The sequence below is a fragment of the Cavia porcellus genome, unplaced genomic scaffold (assembly GCF_034190915.1).
Source record: "Cavia porcellus strain 051 isolate PalLab524CR breed Dunkin Hartley unplaced genomic scaffold, mCavPor4.1 scaffold_25, whole genome shotgun sequence".
Taxonomy (NCBI): Eukaryota; Metazoa; Chordata; class Mammalia; order Rodentia; family Caviidae; genus Cavia; species Cavia porcellus.
In genome coordinates this window covers 37,015,139-37,037,045 of record NW_026947508.1, presented here as the reverse complement: position 1 = coordinate 37,037,045, position 21,907 = coordinate 37,015,139, and the positions used below count along the sequence as shown (strand labels likewise).

Here is a 21,907-nt window from a genome sequence, read left to right as displayed (position 1 = left end):
TGTAGGAAACTTCTGTGAATTGTTTCTGTGCTTTTCTTCCCACGTAATTAGTGCTCTCCTTAAAATGACTATAACTCTGTAGTCTTTTTGTCTTAACTTTCAGTCACGACATAGGACTGAAGCTTTCTCCAGATGTGAATCATGATCTTTGTCTCTAGCAAAGTTTTTTTACTTAGTAGATACTTAGCAAATATATTGAAAAAAGCTTTGAACTAGATGGATACAAAAAAATGCTATGCGGAAAGAAAATGCTGCCGTAAAGTATGTAAATAATGTTATTTATGAGAAAATCCCTTACTGAGAGACAGTGTATTGGTCTGGATAGCTTGGGTTAAACTATACTAACAAAAGTCTTAAAGATTTTAGTGATTTAACAGAACTGAAATTGATTTCTTCTTCATGCTACTAGGGGACTCTGCTTCCATAGGGATTACTCAGGAACCAAGACAATTGGTGGTCAAGTGAATGCTGGCTTTTTAAAACATTCTGTCTCAGGGGCTGGAGGTTTAGCTCAGTGGCATAAACACCTGCCTTGCAAGCAGGTGGTCGTGAGTTCGATCCCTGGTACCGATAAAAATGAAAAAGACAAAAAAAAAAAAAAAGATTCTCTTTCTTTTATACTTCATTGATCAAAGCATGTCACATGGCCAGACCTAACTTTAAAGCAGGTTGAGGAATTGTACTCTTAGCATATGCCTAGCAACAAAGGACCAAAACGATTTGATGAATAGCAATAAGGACTACATCTTCTATGGGTGTCATAGACTGTCGAAGATTAGAGATGGCCCTCCTTTAAAAAAAAAAAGAAGATTAGAGAGCAGGAATAAGAAGTACTACTATCAGATACAAACACTGATAATAGCAAGAATTAATAGCTCTAGGCATAGTGGAAAGGTAGATTCTGAGTTAAAAGTCTATAACAAGAATTTATAAATGCCAAGGCCAATTATACGAGGATAATATGTTCCATATATAACATAGTTATTCCTGAAGGCATTACTTTTTCTGGCCTTCGTAATCAACAAAGCATGACCTTGTGACATCCAAAAATTTAAAAAGTTGAATTACATTCAAGATACTGGATTTAAGAAATCTGTAGTTATTTGAAATGCATTTTCATATGATTGGATAAAATAAAGAACTTACAGTTGAATTGAGACTTGCAAAGTTGTTATTTGGGGAGGTTGCACTTTTGACAAAGAATAAGCAGAGAAGGTTGGATGGAGCCCTGGTTCAGGAAACAGAAGATCTGGCTTCAGAGCTTGTCTATACTACTAACTGACATTGAAAGTGTGTGTATGAGAGCCAGACATGGTGGCTCATGCCTGCAATCCCAGCACTCGGGAGGCTGAGATAGGAGGATCGTCGCGAGTTGAGACCAGCCTGGGCTACAAAGTGAGCTCAAGGCCAGCCTGAACTGCACAGTGAGACCCTGTTTCAAAAAGACAAAGAAAGAAAGAAAGAAAGAGAGAGAAAGAAAGAGGAAGGAAGGAAGGAAGAAAGAAAGAAAGAAACTGTGTATGTGTGTGTGGTGTTGGGGGTTGATCCCAGGGCCTTGAATGTTAGGCAAGTGTTGTACCACTAAGTTACATCTCCAGCCCCAGGTTCCTCCAGACCGAGTTTCCTTGTCAGAATGCTGGGATTATGGCATACATAGCGCAGTTGTAAAACTAAATGAATTAGTTCCGGTAAAGTGCTTTGCACAGTAAAATACCTAGCTCAAAGTAAACATTCAAAATCAGAGTAGCAGCAGCAGCAACAATAGCAGGATTTGAAGAAATTTCAAAAGAACAGATAAGGAAGCCCCAGAAATATATGAATTCTCTCAGATTTTCCTGTTTCTTTTTCTTTCCTCCCTCTTCCTTGGACCACATTCCTGCCATGCCTTTTAAAATTTTCATATCTTATTGTATACTTAAGTGCTTATCCCACTATACTAAGTAGTCTAGTTATTCCAGATATTTATTGGACACAAGCTCTGTGCTAGACTATGTGTTATGGCACTGGAAGTGTAAATGGTACGGCTCTGGCCTCAGAAAGCCTATAGTTTTGGAGGACCTGAGGGAAGTAAACCAGTAGTTATAATACTGTCAAGCCACAACATGCTTATAGGCTTGGTTCTAGGACACTTCAGGAATACCAAAACTCAAGGACATTCATGTTCAGACAGCAGAGTGTTTGCATATAACACTCAAAAGAGTTCCTTCATCTTTGTTAGCTTTGGATTACTTGTACTGCCTAACACCATGTAAATGCTATGTAAACAGTTATATTTAGAGAATAAAGACAAGAAAAAAAGTGCATGCTCAGTACAGGTGCACTTTTTTAAAAAAACACTTCTCATCTGTTATTGATTGAATCTGCAGAGGCCTGACTACCTCATAACAAGGTTTGTGACTGTCTTGTCATGTTGGGAATATAAGTAACGGTTTTCTAGAGGAGCTCACACCTAGTTTAAGTTTTGAAGAACCAATAATTACTAGCTGGTTGGATGTGGCTTTCAAGGCTTGTCATGCAGGAAACAGTGAGTGCCAGGACCTAGAGACAGAAGAGCAAATCTTGCTGCTTCCTGAGTGAGGAGGCTTGCAGGGCAGGAGTGTGGAGTGTGTTTGGGCAGTGTGTAGGATTGGTGCTGTAGAAGAGTTTGAGAAGGGCTTTGTGAGTTGTGCTTTATCCTCAAGGTAATTTGAGCCCCTGGAAGAGCTGAAGGTAGGAAATGACTGTCGTCAGCTTTGCCTTTGAGGAGAACTGTGTGAGGAGGTGGCTGAGTAAGTATGTGTCTTGTTTTCCTGGCATGGGAATTTCTAGGTTTGCAATCGTAGCCCATGCCTGCTACACGAAAGTCATATTTACATTTAGAGGAGAGATTGAATGAGGTGAGACTGGAGGGAAGGATGTGATAGTTGGGATGGTGCAGTAAGATGAGAGGTTTATGTGTCCTGCTTTCAATAGCAGAAAAGGATTTTAGTCACTTCACCAGTTTCTACCGTATGACCTTGAGCAGACTGTAGAATTGCTTTCTTGATGTTCTTGGCTTTCAAATTTGGAAAATAGGGATAAAAATCCCTATCTTGCAAGGTTGCTCTGCAGATTGGAGGGAATAAACGTAAAAAGCTTGGTCCTGCCAGGTATGGTGGTCAGGCCTGTAATCTTAGCACTCTGGAAGGCTGAGGCAGGAAGGTTGCAAATTCAAGCCTAATCTGGGCAGCTAAGTGACTTAGTGAGACTGTGTCTCAAAATAAAATACTCTTGAGGGTGCAGCTCAATGCAGAGGTCCTGAGTCTGATCCCCAGTACTGAAAAACAGACAGACAAACCTGGCCCTGTGTTTTTAGATATATAAAGGACCTCTTACAATAAAAGTGATAGTTTTTATATTTAGCAATACTGGGAATGGAATCCATGGCCTTATATATGCTAGGGAAGCACTCTGACATTGAATTGTACCCACAGCCCTCTCTATTTTTGTTGTTTTAGCCAGGGTCTAGGTAAATTACTCTAAATGGCCTGAAACTTGCTATCCTCCTGCCTCATGGTTTTTAGTAGCTGGGATTATGGACGTGTGCCACCACATCTGACTAAAATAATAGTTTTAATACTCCTAATGTTTAGTATATTGCCTCTTGCTTCTAGCCTATGGTGGGCAATCATTAGCCTTAATGCTTACCACCTAAAGATAACCACTGCCAACTTTGTGGTTTTATTTATGCATTTAAGATGATTGATGAAGGGGCTGGGGATTTAGCTCAGCGGCATAAGCACCTGCCTTGCAAGCAGGTGGTCGTGAGTTCGACCCCTGGTACCGATAAAAACGCAAAAGACAAAAAAAAAAAAAAAAAAGATGATTGATGATGCTGATCTGTGAGGTTAAGGCATAAGGGACCTTTTCTGATAGCAGGAAAGGAAAGTTGATAGGAATATTGTAACCAGTGAAACAGTGTTTAAGGCTGGGACCTGGAGGGTCTCAAGTCCAAGGCCAACCTGGGGAACTTAGGAGAACCTTGTCTCTAAATATAAAATAGGCTGGGGTTCTACCTTGGTGATAGAGTTCACCTGGGTTCAGTCTTTTCGTTTTTCATTTTCATTTTTTTGAGACAAGGTGTCACTGTGTAGCTGAGGCTGGCCTCAAACTCATGGCAGTCCTCCTACCTCAGCCTCCCGAGTGCTGAGATTACAGGTGTGTGCCACCATGCTTGGGTTCAATCTTTAGTACTGCAAAAAACACATGAAAATAGTGTTTAAGTGTTAGCATTTCATATGTGGCCATCCAGCTGTTTCCACCCCTCAGAAATGACACTTACATGTGTGTACATCTGCTTTCTTGTCATTGATGTTACTGCAGTATGCTCACCGCCTGGGCTGCTAAAACGTAACAACTTCTCCATGGCCTGTCCTTGTTAGCTTCTTCCCTTCTGGTATTTTACTGTTTTTTCATCTGATGATATTTTTAAAAAAAATATGGTAATGAGGGTTTAATTTAGTTTTGTTTTCTGTGGGTTCCTCCCTAATCATCCTGACTTGACAGGAGTTCTTCCTCTCTGAACTCATGTTTTTCTGATTAAATGTCGTCTACTGTCTTGTCTTAATGTCTCTATTTCACTAAATTTCCTTTTCATTGATGTCAGTCTCTCTTCCAAGATAATTGAAGAGTGGCAGAATTATGTTTTTTAACATGGGTTAAGAAACCATTGAAACCTTTTGTTTTAAATATGTCAAACAAGCCAGGTATGGTGGCGTATGCACGTGAGAGGCTGAGGCAGGAGGATTGCTGCAAGTTTGAGGCCAGCCTAGGCTATGTAGTAGTTCATGGTTAGCCTGAACTGCCTAGAGAAATCCTGTCTCAAAAAGACCAAAAAAGGGGGTGGGGGTTTAGCTTAGTGCCACAAGCACCTGCCTGGCAAGTGCGAGATCATGAGTTCAATCCCTGGTACCAAAAAAAAAAAAAAATGGTTATGCAGTTTGGAAAATTCTGTTTTTTAAAATGTGTTGTAGTATCCACTTTTTGGCTTCAAGGGTGCTTTAAAGCTTAAAAATTACCAAATACCTTGAGGACTTTCATCTTTATGGGTTTGTCTGTTGGTAATGTATTTAATGCATTAAAATGATTAAATGCTGAGAAAATTTTAAATCAGAAGAATACACAGTACATATTCTATTAGCCATAACAACTGTGTTATTCCATGTCTTCCCATGTTATGTAACCTCCAAAAAACCCTATTGGACTCTTACGAGCGAATGAGAGTGAACAAGGCAAATAATGTTAGAATTATTATGAAAAGTGTTAAACTCATGGATCCCCTTTAGGGGTTTTGGTGACTCTTAAGGACCTCAGACTACTTTGAGAACTGTGTAGCTACTGTATGACAGCTTTTATTTCATTTTATTTTGCAATTCAATTTAAATTTTTGCTACATTTTAGATATACATGATAATCACATTCATCATAGAGAATTTGTACCTGTACATGATATAACCTGTTCCTTTTCTTTCCCATTCTCCTCCCCTCCCTTCAACCCCTCCTCTCCTCACCATTTACAAAAGCTTTGTTTATGATAACTTTTACATCGTACTTCTATTTTTTTAGAGAAAACGTCGATGTCAACATTTAAAAACTTGTTCAAGATGCACTCAACATAGTGCATTCTTTGAAAAGTAGCTGGTTTTCAGCCTTGGTTGCACCATTTCCTGTGTCTGGGAAGGGTGGATGTTTGTGTTTGGGGAATATCAGGTAGATTCCATGCTTCTGACAGACATTTGCAATTCTAGGAAAGATAGCAAACTGGAAACACCAGTACTTCTGTTAAAGAAAAATACTCACCCAGGGGCTGGGGATTTAGCTCAGCAGCATAAGCGCCTGCTTTGCAAGCAGGCAGTCGTGAGTTTGATCCCTGGTACCGATAAAAAGAAGAAAGACCAAAAAAAAAAAAAAAGAAAAATACTCACCTTATCTTAACTTCTGGAAATTGCCTAAGATCTTGCTCTATGATAGCTGGAGAATTTTGAGGTACAAATTTCATGATTTCTTAGTGTCTCATGATGAAGTAGAGTGATGATTCTGCTTTAAAAGATCGTTTTCACGAGCTTAGCCACATTGATGTCTTTTTGTACCACAGAAGCTGCAGACATTAGGAAAGGCACGGAAGAGGGTGGTGCCACCAGCCCTCGTAGCGTGGGACCTCATGTGCCTTGCTCAGCTGGGGGAGGCAGTGCCAGTACAATTAAACATTAAGTTGCACATGGGTATTCTGGTGTTTCTTTCAGTAACCTGTTGAATCACTTCAAACACCTGTGTCAGTTTCTCCCTGTTTGAAGGTAGATGGCCCAGGCTGCTAACAGGGTATCACCTGGCTCTTGGTACAGCCCTCTCCTGTCTGTCCTCTGCGTTACCACTGGAGCAAATAGGCATCTTTGTGAAATGAGATCCACCCCATTTCTCTACTTCTTCCCTCATGTGGTTCTCACTGCCAGTAGGATGAGTTTTCAACTCTTTAGCTCCTATCCTTCCACGGTTTCAGCTTCCCAGAGGCAGTTTAGTTCAGGCTTTGCCTTTTTTTGGAAGCTTATGGGCAGTGACTAATCACTACCACCATCATGTCTGAGCTTCATTTATCACTGCTGCTGGGAGCAGGTATTGTGTGTGCCCACTGCTTTTCTCAACTGTGTAATAATGGCTTTTGTCTGCATTGAGAAGACAGCTTCTAGCAAAGTCAAACAGTTACTTTTCAGGAGTGCAGCATAGCTTTATTATTATTATGCTCCTTCCCTTGCCTTTTTTAAAGATATGGGCAAGTAAACAATATGGAACTGCTACATTGACCTAAAGCTTAGAGTCTCAAAGAGTAGCAATAAAAGAGTACCTTATCTCATGATATATTATTTTACACATACATGCACAATAATATGATACCCATCATTAAGTCTTAATACGCCATATTATTTCAGTTTTTTAAAAAAACTTCTTAACAAATAGGACATTACATTTTTCATAAAGCCCGGTGTGTTTTTTCCCTCACAGTCTCCTCTTTTTTTCACTGGAGAGAATCACTAGTTTTGACTTGAAATTCTTTTCTTCTCATATATATTTTTATACTTTTGCTACATGTACTGTGTCCCTATACAATACAGAACAGAGGACCTGCAAACTGGCATACCAGTTTTATTGCACACAGCAGTACACATTCATTTATATATTGCAGGTTACTATTTTCAAGCTACAATTTTGCTTTCCATCTTTTCTGGGCAGAGTGCCATTTCTCAGTTGCCTTTCAGAGCAGTCTCTATTCTACCTCAGCTGGCCTGGGCAGAGGAAATTGTCTTTTCAAATACTACTGTTGAGTTTTCTTAAGATCAGTTATGTTGGGGCTGGGGATTTAGCTCAGCAGCATAAGCAGCTGCCTAGCAAGTGTGAGGTTGTGAGTTCAATCCCCGGTACCAAAAAAAAAAAAAAAAAAAAAAAGATCAGCTATATTCAGTTTTTGTGCTACTGGGAGTTGAACCCAGGGCCTTTGCACTGAGTATATTCCTAGCCTTTTTTATTTATTTTTTTGACCCACTCTTGCTAAGTTGCCCAGGCAACTTTTGATCCTCCTGCTTCAGCCTGCCAGAGTGCATTGAGTATTATTAATTTTCCACATAGAGGTCACCTTTTCCAAATAAAATTATGTCTAGGACTTGTCCTTTGAATGCCATTGAAGAAAAGAAAAAGGTAAAAATCCCCTATAAAACCAGACCTTAACAGTTCCTATTCAAAAAAGTTTCCTTTGTAAAAACACATATGAACTCACATGTGCAAAACTGAAAGTCTTGTTCCCGGGTTTTTTTTTTTTGTCTTTTTCCTTTTTATCGGTACCGGGGATCGAACTCACAACTGCCTGCTTGCAAGGCAGTCGCTTATGCCGCTGAGTTAAATCTCCAGCCCCTGTTCCAGGGGTTTTTTATTTCCCATACCCTTCCAGGCTTTTCCTTAGCTCTTCGTAAAAGGAGTATCTAACCAGTTATAAACATTTTTTAGCTTCCTTTTTTATTTCCCATTTTTACTTTTTTTTTGTCATTTTGTTTGGCTGGTTTTATTTGAGACAGAGTTTCTCGGTGTAGTTTAGGCTGGCTTTGAACTTGCTGTGTAGCCCAGCAGTTCTCCTCTTCAGCCTCCCAAGCGTTAGGATTATAGGCCTGCACTAGCACGCCTGGCTATTTCCTACTTTCAGAATCCTATTAGAAGGGCGAGGGTTTAGCTCAGTGGCATAAGTGCCAGCCTAACAAGCGCAAGGTTACCAGTTTGATTCCTGGTACTAAAAGAAAAAAATCCTGTTAGACATTGAGTTTCTGCTTAATAAACCACTGACCTCTCATATTGAGAGCCAGAGTCCAATCAGGAGAAAGAAACTACCTGGCAATTTGAGCAAAGTTTGATACAATTAATTACAGCAAATAATTGAAGTAACTTCAAAGTAACTAGTAAAAAGTATATAAGAAATAGCATGTGGAAACATGGCTAGCATTATCAGCAATCACAAAAAAGGAAATCAAAACCACAGTAACATGCCACTTCCTGCCCATTAGGAAGGCTATAATCTACAGGATGGATAACAAATGTTGAAGCAAGTGTGCCAAAATCAGAGCTTTTATATGCTGTTGGTGAGAATGTAAAATGAATGTTGCTGCCATGGAAATCAGTGTGGCATTTCCTCAGTTAAACCCAGAATTACCACATGATCTATGAGGATGTCATTCCTTTGAATAAATATCTGATATATTTTTTCCTGAATCCATTTTATTCAAGAAGAAAAAGAAAAAGCTAAAACAAAATTTCAAAACATATCAGTGAGGACACAGCAGTGGTACATATATTGCACACTGTCATACACAAATCATTTACTCAGAGCATTCAGTTATCTGCACAATACCAACACAAATCTTTCTCTTCAGTGAACTCAGAGAAATCAGTAGGATAAATATCTTAGCTATTTGTTTTATATATATATATATATATATATATATATATATATATATATTTTCACACACACACATACATACACATGTGATTTAGCTTCTCACACTAATACAGTGTTTACACATGTGTGTCTTATTTATTTCACTGAGTATGTTCTCAAGGGGTATCCATTTACCTATAAAAGTCTCCAGTTTCTCCTTCTTTTTGGCTGAGTAGTACTCCATTGCATAAAAATATCACATCTTTTTTATCCATTCTTCAGCTGATGGGCATTTAGGTTGCTTCCTACATCTGGCTATTACAAACTGTGCTGCTATAAATATGGTATATGCCGAATATTAACTGGAGGTATGTACCCAAGAGAAGTGAAAATGTTACATCTATATGAAAACTTGTACACATTCATTGCAGCAGTAGGCAGCACAAAGGTGGAAACAACCAAATGCCTATGAGCTAGTGAATAGATAAGGAATCCGTACAATGAGATATTTAAAATGTTTTTGATTAGTACAGACTTATAGTACATGATGACCACATTCTTTGAGAGAGTTAGTACATGTACACGACATACCTTAATTAAAAAAAAAAAATCTCATTCCCTTCCTGGCCCATTCCTTTCTGTCCATCTCTTGATTCCTATCTCATATAAAAGGTCTAGCTCACCATTTCTCTTGATCTTTTATTTTGCTCTTTATTTATACGTTGGGTCTTTCATATAAGAGAAACCATGTGATATTTAAACTTGTGTGTCTGATTTATGTCACTTAGTATTATGACCAGAATATGTCCAGTTTCTTACAGATGACTCAAATTTATCCTTTATGGCAGAGTAGTACTACATTCCTTCCTTCCCATAGCCCAGGCTGTCCTTGAACTCGCAGCAGTCCTTCTGCCTCAGTCTCCCAAGTGCTGGGATTACAAGCATGTGCCACCATGTCCAGGATTATGTTTTCTTTATCCTTTCATGTGTTGATGGACATATTTTCTGCTTCCAAGATTATGCTGTTCTGCTGTAATTGTGGATATGCATGTATCCTGTAATATGATGTAATACTTCTGGTGGAAGCTCTTACCCATCAGCATGGCAGAGCCTGCTTCATGGGAATGGAATGCTTGGCTTCTCTTGTGATTGAGGCTTTTGCTGATCAGCATAGAGCCAGGAAGGCCATGATGTCTTTAACTCTTTTGGAAAGACATAGAGAAGAGAAATAGCTGATTCAAATGAAATTTTGTGAAAGGATGTTGGATTTTGTCAAAGTTTTTTTCTGCCTTTTATTGAGATGATCATATGACTCCCCCTCTCCTATAATGTATTGTATTTATTGATTTGTGTGTGTTGAACCATCTTTGCATCCCTGGGATGAAGCCTACTTAGTCATGGTGTTTGATCTTCTTGGTGATATTAGCTCAGTGGCACAGTGCCTGCCTGGCAAGTATGAGATCATAAATTCAATCCCCAGTACCAAAAAAAACCCCCCAAAAAACAAAGAAGAGAAATGATTCATTAGCATTTTGTTTGCCGGTATCCTGTTGAGGATTTTTGCTTCTATCTTCATTAAAGGAATTGGTCTATAGTTCTCAGTTTTGGTTGGATCCTTGTCTTGTTTTGGAATCAGAGTAATACTAGCTAGCTCTCAGAAATAACTTTGAGAGTACTCTTTCCCTTTTAATTTCATTAAAAAAGCTTGAGGATGGCTGGGGATGTAGCTCAGCGACATAAGTGCCTGCCTGGCAAGTGCGAGGTAGCTAGTTCAATCCCCAGTACCAACCATCTCCCTCCAAAAAAAAAAGCTTGAGGAATATTAAGCTTAAAAGTTTCCTGAAATTTTTGTAGATTTCAGGAGTGAACCCTTCCAAGGGGCTTTTCTTGGTGGATTTTATTTATTTTCAATTTCATTTGCTATTACAGGATTATTCAGCATTTTAAAATCTTTTTGACGCAGTTTTGGTAATTAATATATATCTAGGAACCTGTCCATTTCTTCTGAATTCTCTAATTTATTGGCATACAGGTTTTGCAGTAATTAATAATCTTTTTTTTTTTTTTTTTTTGAGACAGGGTATCACTATACCCAAGCTGGCCTTGAATTCACTTTGTAGCCCAGGCTGGCCTCAAATTCGCAGCAATCCTCCTGCTTCTACCTCCTAAGTTATGTGCCACCATACCCAGCTTTTTATTTTGGCAGTGTCTATTGTAATTGTCCCTTTTTCACTTCTTAGATCCCATTGATTTGGGTCTTTTCTGTCCTTTTTTGGTTAGGTTGGCTAAGGGTTTGTTTATTTTGTTTATTCTTTTGAAGAACCAACTCTTTGATTCATTAATTTTTGGGGTATTTGGGTCTCAGTTTCATTCTTTTCTGCTCAGTGAAACAGTCATGCGTATAGCGGTGGTGGTTTAAGCTGGCAGGACTATGGTAGTGACAATTCTTTCTCATTTAGTTAAGGCTGACTTACTGGCTAATATATGGTGAGTTTTGGAGAAAGTTGCATGTACTGCTGAAAAAGAATGTGTGTTCTGTTGTTGGGTAGAAAAATAAATATAAAATCCATTTCTTTGAAGGATTTGTTCAATTCTAATTTTTTGTTGATTTTTTTTTCTAGTTAGTTTAATGTTAGTGGCATATTGAAGTCTTTCATTATAATTGTGTCTAACCTTGTCTGGTCTTTTATGTCCAGTAGTATTTGTCTTATAAAGCTGAATGTGCCATTGTTTGGTACATATTGTTCCCCTGACCAACATATAATGACCTTTGCCACTTTTGATCAGTTTCAGCTAAAGTCTACTTTGTCTGAATAAATAGGCTCCTGTTGCATGGGATATTGTTTTTCATTCTTTGGTTTTTAGCCTATTAGGTTAAATGGGTTCCTAGGAATTAAGGAGAGGAAAATGAGACAAAAGATACTATAAGAAGTAGAAAGATATTTTAGAATTAGATATAGATAAGTCAAAAAACAAATGAGAAATAGAAGATAAAGAAAAAAAGGAGAAAAAAGAAATAATATGGAGAAATGAAAGAAAAAAATTAAAAAGAAAATGAAGAAACAAGAAAGAAATTGAGTCCATAAACAGAATGTTCTGTATTTTCTTTTCTTTTCTTTTTTTTTTTTTTGTCTTTTTCCTTTTTCATCGGTACCGCGGATCGAACTCACGACTACCTGCTTGCAAGGCAGACGCTTATGCCGCTGAGCTAAATCCCCAGCCCTGTTCTGTGTTTTCAAGTGAGTGAATTCCTTCTAAGATCCACAGTTTGGAGTTTAACAAGTCACAGTTTTCTCTGCCTAGCAATCTAGACTGTGGGTCTGTTGGATGTACCCCATTCCCAAGGCCCCTCAGTTCCCCAGGCTGTGCAGTGTCCTTGTTGACATCCTTGCTGTCACTGATGGATGAGGAAGGCAGTCAGAACTCAGATCCATGCTTACTTCTGGGGAGCCAGAGTCCTCTCCCTATAACCTGTGAACTGGGGAAAGAGATCAGATTGTTTAGTCCTTTACTTTGTGTTGTGGGCTGTCTTTCTAACTTCTCTGTAGCTTCTGTTCTTTATTGTCTGTTCCTTTCTAATTCCTAGTGAGCTACTTTTTTTTCATTCTTTACTAAGTTGTTATTTTTCAGAGTCTGGATTCTGGATCTCGGAGAGGTTGACTTTTGCTACCCCTAGTCTACTATTTAAAAATGGGTCAATCAGGTGTAGCAGTGCACACTTCTAGCATTTGGGAAAGTGAGGCAGACCCATGAATTCCAGACCAGCATGGGCTACATAGTGAGTTCAAGGTTAGCTCAAACTACATAGTGAGACTGGCCCTGCTACGTGACTGCAGTCCCAGTATACAGCCCTGCAGTGGAGTTTTATTTGGGAGTAAGAAGTGATGAGGCACTGATACATGCTGCAGCATGCAGGAACTTCAGACACATTTTGAATGAAGGCAGTCACAAATGACCTTGTATTGTGAGTAGGCTCATCTGTAAAATCTAAAACTAGATTGGGGTTGGAAAAACAGGAGATCCAGCAGAGTGGTGACACAGAGAAGTTGCAGAGTATCTTTTCTGGGGCAATGAAAATGTTCTAAAATGTGGTGATATTTGTGCAATACTGTAAGATTGTGAATATTCCATAAGTCATCAGGTTGTATATATTAAATGGTGAATTGTTTGATATGTAAGGGATATCTCAAATAAAGATATTAAGAAGAAGTAAAGAGAGCTCCAAAGAATTGAGAAGTAGCACATATAAAGAGCAGCCGCCACCTAAGGCTAAGGTACCAGTTGAGTGCCTCTTCTCTGGCCCTGCCCTAGCCAAGAGCTAGATCTGTTGTAGTGGGTTCGCTGCGTGTCAAAACTTGCTAGAAATCTTTGCCAGAAATTTGCCCTCCAGGCTGCTTAGGAAAAGCTGCTTACAGGGCATCTCACCAAACCCACTCCTGCAAAACTGCTCCACAGAGGTGCTCATGGAAGCTGCCAAGTGCTACATGCTGGAAAAAGTGTGAGTGCTGGAAAAGATACAGGTGCTGCCGGACCCTACACCGAACAAACCTTTTCCCTCCTGCCTTATCTCTTTATGGCCCTATACAGACAAGGCCTCACATCTGGCCAGCTAGCAAAGGAAAATGGGGCCCAGGTTCATTTATGCAGGTTAGGCAAAAAGGAACAATTTTTTTAAAGCCAAGAGGCAATAAATCTGTAAGCCTACAGTGGTTAATTGGGACGTCATTTGTTTGCTTAGGTTTTCCATTCCCTTTGGAGAATTTAAGGTTATTTTTGCCACCTTTGCTACTGTGGGTTGGGGAAAGTGGGAGGGCATCCTTGGGCCAATTTTCTAGCATCCCAGCTCTTTCTATCCATTTTTGCATCTTTTTCTATTCCATTTGCTGGATGGTCTCTTGCAACTGATGCTGGATCTCTTGTAACTTTTATGCCTCTGTAGTTTTTACTTTGTTCTGGACAGCCTTTTAAACTTAAGATGATTAGCTTCATGTAGCTTACTTGCCTCTTTAATTGTTTCATTTACTTACATCATTTAAAATCAAGGTTCTTACTATATTTATAGCAGTGTCCACTTTCTTCTGTACCATTCAGACTTTTACTTTTTTGATGGTGTTAATTTTCATTATTGACTTTACTGAAGTCTAATTTCGTTTAAATAATTGTGTTGTTTTACTCTTTTTATCTGGAGATCGTCCTTTAGTCTCTGCCCCTAGTTCTTGTATAGAGCCATTGGTCGGGTAGGGCTGTCATTGCCCCTAGACAAGTGCTCGGCTGCTGAGACACATCATGATACCCAATTTAGTGATCCTGTCTATTCAGTGACAAATTCTGTTGTGTAGTCTTCATTTCTTGTGCTCTCCTTCTTTCTTCTACTTTTGTTACTGTGTTTTTATATAGATGATGTGTGTACTGATTCCTTATTACTTAGACATAACTGCTCCTCTCTCTGGAAAACCTGCCCTCTCCCCCATGCTGGGGTTGAACCTGGGGCCTCATGCATGCTGCTAACCACAAACTCTGCCATTGAGGCCCCATACTCTCTAACCCCCACAGTCTGTCATTATTTTAGAGCTGCAACATAGTGTATGTGATTGAAGTCAGATCAGCTGAATTTGAGTCATGGCTCTGTCACTTTAACTTCTCTGTTCCTTAAGTTTTTTTTTTTTTTTTTCTAACTGTAAAAAAAGGGAAATCACTTTATAGGCTTGATAAGATTTAGCAAGTTAAATCACGCAAAAATCTTAAAGCTCAGGCTGATTCATAGTAACTGCTATATGAATATTGGCAAGATTGTTTTATTCCTCACAGTTACTTGTAATTAAAGCTTATAGTTCTGAGTAAAATAATTTCATGTGAATTAACTGCTTAAGTTTGCTTGGTCATGCATAGTCTGAATAGCAGTGGTATGTTCAGCAAAAACAAAAAAATTTTTTTTTAAACATGAGCATTTTTGGTTGGAGATAATAGCTTAGCAGTACAAATGCCCCTGGCAAGGTCGTAAGTTTGATCCCCAGTAACCCCCCCCCCAAATAAATAAATAAAAGAAAAAGCATTTCAGTAACTGTTTTGGAACTTCTAATTTTCTTTCTTTCCTTTTTTTTTTGGTCTTTTAGAGACGGGCTCTCACTATGCAGTTCAGGCTGGCCTTGAACTCACTTTGTAGCCCAGGCTGGTCTTGAGTTTGTGGTGACCTCTTGCCTTGGACTCTGAGTGCTGGGATTACAGGCGTGCACTGCCCACCCTGGACCCTAACTTCTAATTTCCTTGCCTCAGAAATATTCACAAAGGTATACCTTAGAAGTCCTTTGTGATTTTTTGCTCTACATGATTTTGTCATAGTTGAGTTCATATCCATTATGGCTGACATTTGAAAAGAAGCAAAACTGATATTTTAGACTAATCTAGAAATTGTTGTTGCCAGATATAGTTCAGAAAATAATCATGTTGTAGGATATTTTAGGAATAGCAAGACTTGTTAGTGCGGTTTGTTTATATTGGTTTAGGTTCTTGCACTTTTTTTTAACTTGTGAGTTGAACTCAGGACCTCATGCTTGCCAGTCAGGCACCGTTCTGCTGAGCTGTGTCCCCAGCCCCATTTTTTGTTTTTTGAGACAGGGTCTCTGTGCTCCAGGCTAGCCGTGAACTCATTGTATAGCCCAGGCTGGCCTCAAACTTGCAGCAATCCTCAGGAAGCTGGGATTTCACCAGCCACCATACCTAGCAGAGTTTTCTTTTTATGGGAAATTAAGGTAATTAGCTTCATGTAGCTTTTTAGCTCTCTTTAAGCATGCTATAAATGAATCATCAGTTAGTAAACAGGTAGCTTTTGAGCACCTACCAGGAGTAAAATGGTAAGCCACACTTTTCTTGCCTGGAAGAGTCAGAAAGTAAATGCTAAATTTTTGTAAATACTTCAAAAATTTTTGTACTATCAAAAAGGGTAGGGCTGTATTAGGCACAGCAGGCATTACCAATAGAAATTCTTACCTAACCTGAAATGTGTAGACAGGTAATGCTTCCCTGTGGAATGGATGAACCTTTAAGCTGAGATTTAAAAGGGAATAGGAGTTTGTTAGTGGAAACAGTGAGGTCGTGGGGACCATGATCTGAGCTTAGGAGAGAATGGTAAGTTGAAAACACTAGAGGTGCAGTATTGGTAATTCATAAGAGGTGAGGTATAAGAAAGATAAGTCTGAAGTGGGATTAGGACTGTATTGTAAGGGTAGTGGGAAGTTTGTGAAGTTTAAGTCTGGAGTAAACCATATATTGATTGCTTTGTGCTCACAGAGAGGGGCAGGAACGGAGGTACCAGACTTATTAGGAAGCTGTTTCATGAGTCCAAATGAATTATAGAGTTTTGAAATAGGATGATGGAGAGAAGCGGAGGAATGGAGGGCTTCAGGGCACGGAAGAATCAATCTGATGAAGAAAGTAAGAGACCTCTATACTGAAAACTATAGTACTCTGAAAAAGGAGTTCGAAAGGGTATCAAAAAATGGGAAGATAAGGGCGGGGATTTGGCTCAGCAGTTAAGTGCCTGCCTGACAAACACGGGGTTGTGAGTTCAATGCCAGGTACAAAAAAGAAAAAAAAAAAAAAAAAAAAAAAGGAAAGGAACACTAACCCTTGTGCTTGGGTAGGAAGAGCCAGTGTAGTAAAAGTGGTCTTACTCCCCAAATTGTTATACGTATTTAATGCAATCCTGATCAACATTCCAACAGCATATTTCACAGAATTAGAAAAAGCAATCCTAAAATTCATTTGGACCTTGGAGAGACTTAGAATAGCAAAAACAATATTGGGCAATACAGTCAAGGCAGGGTACATCATAGCCTCTGACTTGAAATTATACTACAGAGCTACTGTGATAATAGCATGGTACTGGCAAAAAAGCAGACCTGCAGATTGATGGATTAAAAGACACAGAAACAACTCCAAACACACTCAGCTACCTTGTCTTTGACAAAGGAGCCAAACACCTTTACTGGATGTCTTGTTACTTTTTACTCGTTGCTGAGACAAAATACCTGAAGCCCAAGTTGGGAAAGGAAAGATTTATTTCTTATAGTTTTTGGAGGTTTCAGTCCACACTCAGTTGGCTCCAAGGCAGGCTGGCATGGCTGGACGGCAGTTCATGGTGGCTGCAAACAGCAAGCAGGAACCAGCAAAGAGCAAGACACACCTTCTTCCTGCCATTACATCACATCCTGGCTCCACCCCTGTGTGGGTGTAGCACTGACACCATCAATCCAAGCACTAGACAATGAACCATCACAAGTGCACAGTGTAAACTCATGAGGCCTGGGGGACACAGACATCAACCATGACACTGGAAGAATAGTAGCCTTAATATATGGTTCTGGAAAATGTGGCTTTCCAGGTGCTGAAGATTAAAGCTAAACCCCTATCTCTCACCATATACTAAACTAAAATCGAAATGGAGCAAGCTTTGAATATTAAATCAGAAACAGTGCTAGAAGATAGAATATGTAGAACTCTTGAGGACATTGTTTTAAGCAAAGAGTTTATGACCAAACTCTGTTCATATAGGAACTATCACAAAGAATCAACAACTGTGACCTCATCTTATTAAAAAGCTTTTGCACAGCAAGAGAAATCAGCAGCAAAGTGAAGAGACAACGTATAGTGTGGAAAAATTTTTTTGCCAGCTGTATACCTCAGACAAAGGAGTAATATCTAGCATATATAAAGAACTCATAAAAATCAGAATTCTCAAATTTAAAGACCTGATCCAAAAATGGTGACATTCTGCCTTGGAGCTGCTCAACCATGAACTGAAGTCTCGGAAACTATTAGCCAAATTAAGTCTTTTCTTCTTTAAAGTGCATATGTCAGATATTTTGTCTCAGCAGTGGAAAAGCTGAATAATACATATGTAGTGGGTGAGAATGAAGAGGAGCAGCTGAATTGCTCTTCTTTCATCTGTCAGCATTTTTATGTTTTCTGGTCTTTACTACAGTGGATCCTTAAGTTACAACTAGCCTCATACACAAATACCTTGGGTTGCAACTGGAATTTTAGGTTTAACCTAGGACCAAAGTCTTGAATTACAACCTGAATGTCAGTCACTTGTGCATTTGCAAACAAAGACTCATGAGGCTAGAAAAGGATGTCAGTGCATGTAAACATCAGTCTGAGCCTGCATGCATGTTTGTAGATGTGATTTTGGTTAGTGCTTTATTTAATCGCTATGATTATTGCTATCAAAATAGCCCCCAAAAAGCTAGAAAAGAAGGTACGGAAGGGAAGGTAAAGGAAGCAATCACAATAGAAAAGAAGGGAATTGTGGAGAAGTATGCATGGTGTTCATGTGACCCATCTTGCTGATATGCACAGCATGTTGAAATTCACCATCTCAATAATCTTTCTTTGGGGGGCGGGTACTGGGGATTGAACTCACAACCTAACACTTCGCAGGTACACTTTTGTGCCACTGAGCCAAATCCCCGGCCTACCACCTCAGCAGTCTTATAGAGCCAAGATTTGTAGAAGGACAAAGGCTTACCACTCAAGGCTCGTCTCATCATGGGCAGTGCTCCTGTTCACTCACAAGATTTGGAAGAATTGGCTAAAAATTCCTATGGCTTGAGGTCAAGTTCCTCCCACCTAATAAAACTCTTCTACAGCAGTCTTTTAGATGCTATATATCTGAGGTGCTTCCAGATGGTCTCTGATACAGAGTTAACCCTTAAAGAGTTCTGGAAGGAACATTACAATGTTCTTTCCTGTACAGGGTTAACTGAGAAATCCTAGGCCAGTCTGTCTCTAAGGACCCTGAGATCTGCCTGGGCGAAAGTGTGGTCTAAAATTATACAAGAGAAGCACTTTGAAGGCTGTGTAGAGGCACCTCAGCTTTAAATTGGCCCTGTGGTTGATGACAAGATCACTGTAGCAGAGTCCATAGGCTTGCAGGTAACAGTGATGGTGGGGAACTGGCTGAGGAATACAGAGGAATAATCTACAGAAAAACTTCAGCAACTTCTGGCTGAGCAGCAGAGAATGGCAGCTGAGGAGCTTTCTGAAGAGGAGGGGGAGCATCAACAGTCAGTGTAGCCATTCCCTTCTTCTGAAATAAAGGAAATTCTGAAAAGATGGACAGAGTTGGGGGCTAGGGATTTAGCTCAGCGGCATAAGCGCCTGCCTTTCAAGCAGGCAGTCATGAGTTCGATCCCCGGTACCGATAAAAAGGAAAAAGACAAAAAAAAAAAAAAAAAAAAAGAGCTACAAACATTTGTAGAGAAGAGTACCCAGAGAAAAAGCCAGTCATTGAGTTCACTTGCTTAATGACAGTGTCATGTCATACTACAGAGCAGTATTGAAGAAAAGGTAGAAACAGACAAATTAAACAAGTTTCTAGTTCTGAAAAGATTGAGACCTAGTGAGCCAGAAGCAGATCCTAGTGGGCTACAGAGAGGAAGGACACCAGAGAGCCAGATTCCTGATGTTCTTATGGATGGGGACTCTCTGTTCAAACGCTAAGCACTTGCCATTTTATCCTCTCTTTCTGCAAGCCAAAGATGTCAACTTGAGTGGTGAGTGTAGTATGAAATTGTTGTTTCTGGTAAACTAGGCACATTTTATAATTTTTTAGTGACTATAATAGGAAAATTATTGATCACACATACACCCTTTTGTTTATTATGAAAAGGTTAAGGGTTGCTTTGTAGAACACAACAAAATTATGGGTATTTCCATTATTATGGGAAAAACAGTCTTGACTTATAACCAGTTACAGCCAGCCCTCATGATGAATTGATTTGTAAGTAAAAGATCCACTGTTATTTTTCATAGTTGAGCATATTATATTTAGATCAGTTCTTTTCTTTGGTGCTATGGGTCAGATCCAGAGCCTTATTCATGTTAGGAGAGCCTTCTACCACTGAACCATATCCTCAACTGATGCACATCAGCTTTTTCATTCAACACTATCGTAACATTTCCCTTAGGGCTGGGAATTTAGCTCAGCGGTGCCAGCACTTGCCTGGCAACTGTGAGGTTGTGAGTTTGATCCCTGGTGCCTATCAAACAAATAAAACAAAAAACAAACACACAAAAACCCTTTCCCTATATCATTAAATTTTTTCATAAGCAACATTTTAAGTAACCATGTAAACTTTCATTTGTTTAAGTATTTAAACAGGTTATTTTGAACATTTACTTTGAAACTATTTTTCCTTTTTAATTCTTCATTTTGAAATAATTTAAGGCTTACAAAAAAGGTTGCAGAGACATTGCAAATAATTCCCATATATCCTTTGGCTAGTCTGGGATGATATCTGCAGATTTCCTTATTGTGAAGTTACTCTTTTCCCCTTTGCAACTAATAAATATTTTCTGAGGAGTTACTTAAAAACCATATAATATACTAGTTCTCATAAAACTTTTACCCATTAATTTTGGTGTTTTTAGCTGAATTATTACTCTAATTGTTGCTAAATGGTAACTTTACATGTCATTATACTGTTCCTTCTACATTCATTAGTTGGCATTTCACTCCAAAGAGAACTTTCTATTAATATTTATGAAGTTCTTATTTAATGGATTGCAATTCATTATTATCATGAGTATTTATCTTGATGTTCAATTGTTCTAGATCTGGCCAGAATATGACCCTCAAAGCTGGCTTTTTTCTTCTTTTGACATATTCTCGCTCTGAGCACTTTTTTACTTTTAGACAGAAGATGATCCAGGCTTATCGTATGCCTGTTCTGCATCAAGTGTGAAGCCAGCCATTCTTTTGGGGATCCCTGCTTTCTATAACAGTGAAATAAAGCCCAACACCTTGATGCTATATATGCTCATTGCTATTGGATATAACGACTGATTTTGTGTCCTTTCAGTGGACAGATTGAATGTATCCATATATGTGCACATATGCTACCTGCGTCTGTATTTATTTTTATGTCTTTATATATTGAAAATCATCAAGGCAAGTGTGGTGGAACACACACAGCATTCAGGAGACTGAGGTAGAAGGATCACAAGTTTGAGGCCAGCCTGGGCTGTATAGTGAGATCAAGGTCATCCTTGATCTCACTACAGAGTGAGACCCTGTCTCAAAACCAAGCAAGCAAGCAACCAACCAAACCATCAGTTTACACTGATACCTCCAATTCTGGTAAATACCAAGAATGAATTCTAGTTTTTCCCTTTCCGTATTTGTAACTCCCTTCCCCATCACTGGGAAATCCTCCTGCCATTTTAATTATTTCTGTGGTCAGCCCTAAATTTCCTGTTACTCCATGTCCTGACCCCTCACATGGTCAGATGTCCTCCATGCCCCTTTGCCCTAGGCATGTGTGCCTACCTTGTTTTGTCCCTCAAGCCTAATGCTTTTGAAATTGAGTTATATAGAAAGGAGAAGGCAAGGGCTCTGTGCTTTTTGTGGTTGTATAATACTTCATTTTGTGAGTGTACCATAGTTCATGATCCTCTTGAAGGACAGTTGGAAGACTTAGACTTACTCTGTTATGTTGCAAAAAGTGCTGTATGTAATAAATAGTCATTTTGATAAGATTTTGTATTTTTTTTTATTTAAAGAAAAGGAAACAAAAGAATACATGGAGATAAAAAAAGGTAGAAATAATACAAACTTACAGAAAAACAAACGGTAAGAAATTGCTGGTTGATAAGTTACACATTGTCATCTTAGAAATAGCTGTTCATGTTATAGGATTAAAGTATTTAGAATGACATTCATAAAGTGACACTACAAACCCTTAAGATTTTGTATTTTTGTCAGTGGACTTTGGAATATTTTCTTAGAAGTGAGACTGGTTAAAGTATAAAAAGCCTGTGCAATTCTGTTGTTACTAAATCTCTTCCACCACCAGCAGTGCATAATTATCTTTTTCTCTGTCATAATCCTATCACTAGAAAGTTTGTCAAAAGTTTGGCTTAGTACTGAATTTGAAATGATATTCCTCTTTTTTGTTTTGTTTTTGAGACAAGTTCTCA

General features: G+C 38.9%; 1 protein-coding gene and 1 long non-coding RNA gene across 6 annotated transcripts in view; one reads left to right on the top strand and one right to left on the bottom strand.

Annotated features, from left to right (window-relative positions):
* Window positions 1-21,907, top strand: part of St3gal3 (ST3 beta-galactoside alpha-2,3-sialyltransferase 3) — a 248,703-nt gene that overhangs the window by 2,857 nt on the left and 223,939 nt on the right. The window lies entirely within an intron of this gene.
* Window positions 605-19,986, bottom strand: LOC134473044 (uncharacterized). The gene is made up of 2 exons (XR_010043131.1): window positions 4,301-19,986; window positions 605-4,211 (listed from the first exon to the last, which is right to left on the bottom strand). It is a non-coding gene; the product is annotated as an uncharacterized LOC134473044 (long non-coding RNA).